The following is a 7,031-nucleotide window of genomic DNA, read 5'->3' on the forward strand; positions in this document are numbered from 1 at the left end:
ACCAAATAGAAAAAAGAAAAAGCTTTATTCAGTTTGATAAAAAAATTGAAAATACACTAAATGATTAAATAAATTTTTCGACTGCTTTCATAATTTCCATCTGGCACTCTAACTTTGAGTCCTCTGGTACTATTTTTAGATGGGGTAAAAGTGAATGAAGACAGTAGCACTCTGGATCATGCTGATCTTCCCCTGGCTTATCTTTTTTCAATTGTTCGCTGTTTAAAATAACCAGCAAGAGCTTCTTTCAGATCTGTCTGATCTCCAGGCCCAGTTTTTCTTCTTTTCTGATTTTCATTCTGGATTGTAGATGCATATATTTGCTGCCTACTAGAAATTTCAGAACTTGGGATAGCTGTTTTGGAACTTGGGATATTGTTGATAGTATTTTCTGCACTAATAGTTATTTTGTTGGCTGCTAACTGGAGCCTCTGAAACATCCGTATCAGGAGAAGTGGCAAAAATACTTGTAGTACAGTCCAAAGGATTCTCACTACAGACACTTCCTGTTTGCTCTGAATAAATTTCCCCTGAAATGTTCTGATCTTGATCACTATTTCCTGTTGTTTTATGGGAATTCATTCTTTGCACAAGCTTTAGTTCTTTTGGCTTTAAGCTTGCACTTGTACCAGAGCCACTTGGAGGAGATCTCCCTTTTTTCTTTAGGCGGACATAGCGGTCTCTCAAGTTCCCCCATCTTTTCATAAGCTCAGTAACTAGAAAAAATAACAATTATTACTAACTTTTTCAACTTTTAAACTTTAAACATACTCATTTCATAGCCCAATTTTTATTGCAGCTTATTTGTGACAAATATTGAGAAAATTTTGTAATCAAAATGTAATATTAGCAAATAAAGCATGATGAGTCTCTATAACTGTGTTAGTTACTTATTTAAAGAGGGTAAACTTTTTAAAAGGAGGGGGATAACTTATTCTTGGGATTGTTAGGCTCAAAATTTGAGCCCAACCATCCCAATTCAGTCAAAATTCAGTTTCAGAAAAGAGGAAAAAACATATATGAGGATATCCACATCTCTTTTAGACTCTTTGACAAAGGTACATACCCCGATAGGCTCTGCATACTTTACCCAATACACCTTTATTACTGTCTTCACAATACTAAACACAAAAATTATGCCAACAGTAAGTGGGAATATAAAAGGATAGAGGAAAAAGCTTCAAATAGGGAGATAGATAGGAGAAGTAAATTATCACAATTTTTAAAGAAAATACTATATCCTTCTATAATTCAAAAACTTTGGTGATCAGAAAGATAATCTAACTGCGCCATTCAAATCTTTGTACTAAATAGTTTCATCATTTATTTATATTCTTAATAAGGTTTGGTAGTTGACATAGGCTATCTGGGTCAACAAACCCATCTAAATGTATTTAGATACCACAGAAAGAATTACTGTAGCCTGCTGTAAATATGCTGTTTGTAGTGAATTCTCTCAAAAAAGTTAAACCACTTCTAAAATTAAAAAAGTATATTTAAATACAAGTTTTACATTTCGGAAATGTAAATAAAGCGTTGTTGTAAAATTAAAAATAGACTATTGTCTAGGCTATAAGCAACTCTTTGCAGATTATTTTGGCTTGCTATGCTTTTGTACTTATTTCAAATCAAAATTTAGGTCATGTTATACAATTTTATCATTTTAAGAAAAAACAATTAGCCTTAAATAGCTTATATTGGACCCGATCATGGACAATAGCAGTAGGATGAAAGGTAGCACTATAGATTACAAGCTTGAAAAGAAAAAAAGCTTAATAAACTTAAAAAAAAATATTTTTAAATTCATTGTTGTATGTTCTTTTCATATATCCTGTTGGTGTTTCTGACAATGAACCTTATCTTCCCTTAATGGTCCTAGATATATCCATAAAATAGCCCTAATAAAATTCCTATTAAAAAGCTTTATTTTTTTTCTATGATCTTAAATCTCCTACATTTGAGAATCATTTTTTCAATAATGTGTTTAGTTCTGAACAGGCAGAGCAAAAGAGCATTTATCAAAGACATTCAAAGGTTAGAATACCTGCCATACCTAGGTTAGAGTAATCTAGAGTAATCAGAGTAAAATCTTTGCAGAAAAATAACTGAGTACATTTGTAATTTCTTCCGCATTACTTTCAGACTTTACCCAATGGACTTTTATTAATTTCTTCACAATATTAAAAACAAAAATTATGCCAAAAGCAAGTGGAACAATACAATGATAGAGGAAAAAGATATTACTACTCTCAGCATATCCTCCTATAATTCAAAAACTTTGTTGATAAGAAAGATAATCTTACTCTGTCATTCAAATCTTTGTGCAAAATGGTTTCATATTTATATTCTTACTTAAGTTTAATAGTTGATATATACATATCTTTCTGTGATATTACTACTCTCAGCATATCCTCCTATAATTCAAAAACTTTGTTGATAAGAAAGATAATCTAAATGCGTCATTCAAATCTTTGAACTAAATGGTTTCATTGTTTATTTGTATTCTTAACAATGTTTGGTGGTTGACATAGGCTATCTTGGTCAACAAATCCATCTAAATGTATTTAGATACCACAGACAGAATTACTGTAGCCTACTGTGAATATGCTGTTTGTAGTGAATTCCCTCAAAAAAACATAAACCACTTCTAAAATTAAAAACTATTTTTAGATGCAAGTTTCAAATGTTGGAAATGTAAATAAAGTGCTGTTGTAAAATTAAAATATATAGCCTATTGCCTAGGCTATAAACAAAACTTTGCAGATTATTTTGGCTTGCAATGCTTTTGTAATTATTTTCTCCAAAAAAAAAATCAGAGAACTACATTGTAGATGTTTAAGTGCCCTTTTAAGTTACGTAATTTGTCAATTGCTCACAGATAGTATTCGTTATCGGAAAATATAGGGACTTTTTTGGCGGATTTTTCTGCAGGATGGAGGGCAACTGTGAATATACCTACTATGAATATGCTGCTTGTAGTGAATTCCCTCAAAAAACTTAAACCACTTCTAAAATTAAAAAATGTTTTTAGATACAAGTTTCACATGTTGGAAATGTAAATAAAGTGCTTTGTACTTATTTCCAATTAAAATTTAGGTCATATTGTACAATTTAATCATTTTAAGAAAAAATAATTAGCCTCAAATAGCCCTTAATTAACCCAATCATGAAAAATGGAAGTAGCCTAGGATAAAAGTTAGCATTATAGATCGGTAGTTGATAGGAGAGAACAGCTTAATAAACTTAAAACATATTTTGGATTCCTTGTTATGTTCTTGTCATACATCATGTTTGTGTTTCTGACAATGCACCACGTCTTCCCTTAATGATACTGGATATATCCCTAAGATAGCCCTTATCAGACTATTACATTGCCAAAGAAATTATCATAGGGTTATGATAATAGATAAAACTAAAGTTTTCAATTTGTTCTTATTTCTAAGAAAAATCGCGATCACGTCAATTAAACGCTGATATTTAGTGTACGCAAATATTATTTAAGATTCAGTGTTTAATAGTTCCAACGCTGGCACTCAGCCGGGAATGAGTTGGAATGGACCTTCGTTTAGGCATAAGTAGTAAGAGGCTTGTTGCTTTCGATGAGAGTTCATACTGGAAAAAACAATATTTCTTCATAAGTAGTGATAGGCATAGGATCCTCAATGAACACACATATGTTTAAAATAATTGAAAATATTTTTCATAAGTAGTGAAAGACCTAAGACTTTCAACAAGAGACAATATTTAATATAATTAAAATTTAACTTGACAGAATGAAACTCTGTGCATACTGTGATCTAGTTTTGTTTAGCACATAATCAGAAAATTCTCGGACTTATAAGAAATAATATCAAAACGACTCACCTAACATATTTCGATGTAGAATTTACCCATGCAACCTCAACCTAATGTGGTAAAGCTTTCTAATTTAGTTAATTTGGAATTTAGTAAAAATATATTAAGACGCAAATATAAAGTTTCGAAATACCACTTTTTATTAAGATAAAGATACAAATCCTGGAATGTGTAAGCTTGGAAGGAACTTGCTCAATAACCAATTTTCTGGCTAAATGCGTCAATGAACCGTAAGGACGTGGTTGGTTTTTCATATATATACTCAGATTTTTGAGATTGAAGACATGCTCATTGACTTGAAGGACGAACCTCTGCCCGTTTATTATCTTGTTAGAAATACCTTGGAACAGTGTCGGATTATTATAAGTGTCTAAGTATCTTGTTATATATTATTGTAGTTTTCTGAGACTTGTGGTCTACTTGGGACAGCCAGTCCCAGTAGAATATCTATATCTGGTATTATTATATGTTAACTGAATAAAAGTATTGTGTTATTGCCAACCTCTCTTCAATCTACATTTAGTCCCTCGAAAAATACCCAGCTGGTACGCCTCATTAGTCCGGTCATAGCCTAAGGCACGCTACGAAAGTTTAATTACTTAGGGCCATAGTTTATCTCCCCTATGAAGGGAGAATAAAGGCATCTACCACTACATCCTCTTAAATACCATAAAAACCACGTTACCAAAACTGGTGGCAGCGGAGGGATTTTCACTGGCACTTTCACTTAAAATACCTATTTTCGTCATGTTGTGTCACGCTGAAAACAGTCCAGACAGTTTAGAAGAGATCAAGACGGACCTGAGGCAAATGTTCACATGTATTGAAAAATTATACGTTTTTATAGAGAATATTGAAGATGTATTCATTAGTCAATCAAAATTCTCAACTGGACGACTTTGCCCTATCTTCCAAGTGAGCCAAGTCTCAGGAGAGAATCTTGATCTCTTAAGCATATTCTTAAATTTGCTGTCTGCAAGAACCCCAGCTCATGTGAATGATCAAGCCGAATTTTAAATTTATCTTGTTAATGAAGTTCGTGGCGTTGGCACAGCTGTGTCTGGGACAACATTACGTAGTTGTAATTAAACTCCAAGATGAAATCCTAGAAGGAACGGCAAAAGTTGAACCTTTCCGTCCACCTGAAGAAAAGAAAATCAACCTTTCCTTCCACCTAAAGAAAAGAAAAATGTTTCGCCAACCCCCCATCGGGATTATTTGCCCCTATAAAAATTATCAGCATTCATAAGATGCCAAAGATGCCTTGGGAACTGGTAAGAGGTGGCAAGACATCTGCTTTTGTTGTGAAAAATCCCTTACTCTGTGCTTATGAAGTTAATTCCACGTTATTTTGATTTCAATGCTAGAATTGCACAAGGAGAATGTAATGATTCTCCTTGACCAGAATACCAACTCGACCTCCTAAAACTCAGCAAAGCAACCCTTTTGACCTCCCAAGAGTCATGCTTGTTAACGCCCAGTCACTCTGCAACAAAATCACAGAACTTAGCGTTCGACTGAAATGTGAGAGGGTTGAGGTATGCTGTGTCACAGAAACTTGGTCCGCTACCCCATCGACTGCTAGTATTCCAGGCTATGACCTTTACACAAAAAATCGCAAGGATAAAGATGGCAACGTTATAACACATGGCGGTGGAGTGGGGGTTTACATAAATGCAGATATCGAACACGAAGTTTTGACATTCGCTGAACACACAGATACTTATGAGCTGCTCTGGGTGAAAATCAAACCCAAAGTACTGCCAAGAGCGTTTTCGTCAATAACTTTCGGAGTCCTCTATTTTCCACCGCGAGCCGCTTACCGCAAAACCCTAATCAACCACCTCCAAAAGTCTATCGACGATATTCGATGCATGTATCCTAATAGCGGTATAGTATTGCTTGGCGACTTTAATGATCTGGACAGGCGCTGGATCAGTCAATCTCTTGATCTGAAGCAGGTAGTAAAAATTCTTACTACGGAAAAATCAACTATCGACCTCATCTTCACAGATGTGGGAGAATTCTACCACGATCCCGAATCGAGCCCCAGCCTCGGAAGGAGCGCACATTTCTCTGTACTGTGGAAGCCCAAAGGAACCAAGCCAACGGCTACCAAGGAAACATTCGTCTGCCGACCTCTGACTACACCAGGAAAAGAAGAATTCTCTAAATGGTGCGTAAATAAAAACTGGTACCAACTGTACAGATTATCTGACGTTAACCAGATGGTTGGACTCTTAAATTCCGAGATAACCAGCGCTTACCACTCATGCTTCCCAGAGAAACGTGTCAAACGCTCTTCTACGGACAAACCATGGGTCACACAAGAGATCAAGAAACTCATCAGGAAGCGTAATAAACTGCACGCCTCAGGCAACAGAGAGCGCTGGAAAAAAATGAGGAACACCGTGGTGTACGAATGTAGGAAAGCTGAGAAAGCATATGGGGAAAAGCTCTCTAAAACAGTAAACTCCGACTCCCGCTCATTCCACAAGACAATTAGAGATTTAATAAGCCCCCAGCGCCCGACGACCTTTCACATACAAAAAGATAAAGGTGAACAGGTCACTGCAAATGATCTCAATGAGTGGTTTGCCAAAATCTGCAGATCCAACCCTTCAGCCGAAACGAGTGCATTCAGCGCCAAGATATCTGAGATTCCAGTCGTTCTGCCTATTGAAGTGTGCAGGGTCCTAGAAAAGAATCCTGCGCGGACAGCCACTCACCCAGCGGATCCACCGTCAATTTTGTTCAAAGAAAACGCTCCTTACCTATCAGAGCCTATAGCTGCCATCATCAACCAGTCACTGATAACAGGGACGTTTCCTGAGCCGCTTAAGGAGGCAGTCGTAATCCCTGTTCCCAAAGTCACAAACCCCAAAGAACTTGGAGACCTCCGACCGATCTCACTCACTCCGCTACTCTCGAAAGTATTCGAAACTTTCATAAACAGATGGCTTCTGGAGGAACTCAGCGAAGTAATTGACTCCCGGCAGTATGGCTTCCAAAGAGGGTGCAGTACAAGTCACTACCTTATCCAGATCGTCGAGACTATCCTAAGTCACCTAGAAGTTGACGGGGCATTTGTCGACCTCCTTCAAGGGGACGTCAGGAAAGCGTTCGATACGTCTAGCCACGAGGAGATTCTACAGTCCATGACCAATTTTCACGAA

This window comes from Artemia sp. Qi Xiang Cuo, chromosome 16 (genome assembly GCF_049724085.1).
Source record: "Artemia sp. Qi Xiang Cuo chromosome 16, ASM4972408v1, whole genome shotgun sequence".
NCBI classification, from domain to species: Eukaryota; Metazoa; Arthropoda; class Branchiopoda; order Anostraca; family Artemiidae; genus Artemia; species Artemia sp. Qi Xiang Cuo.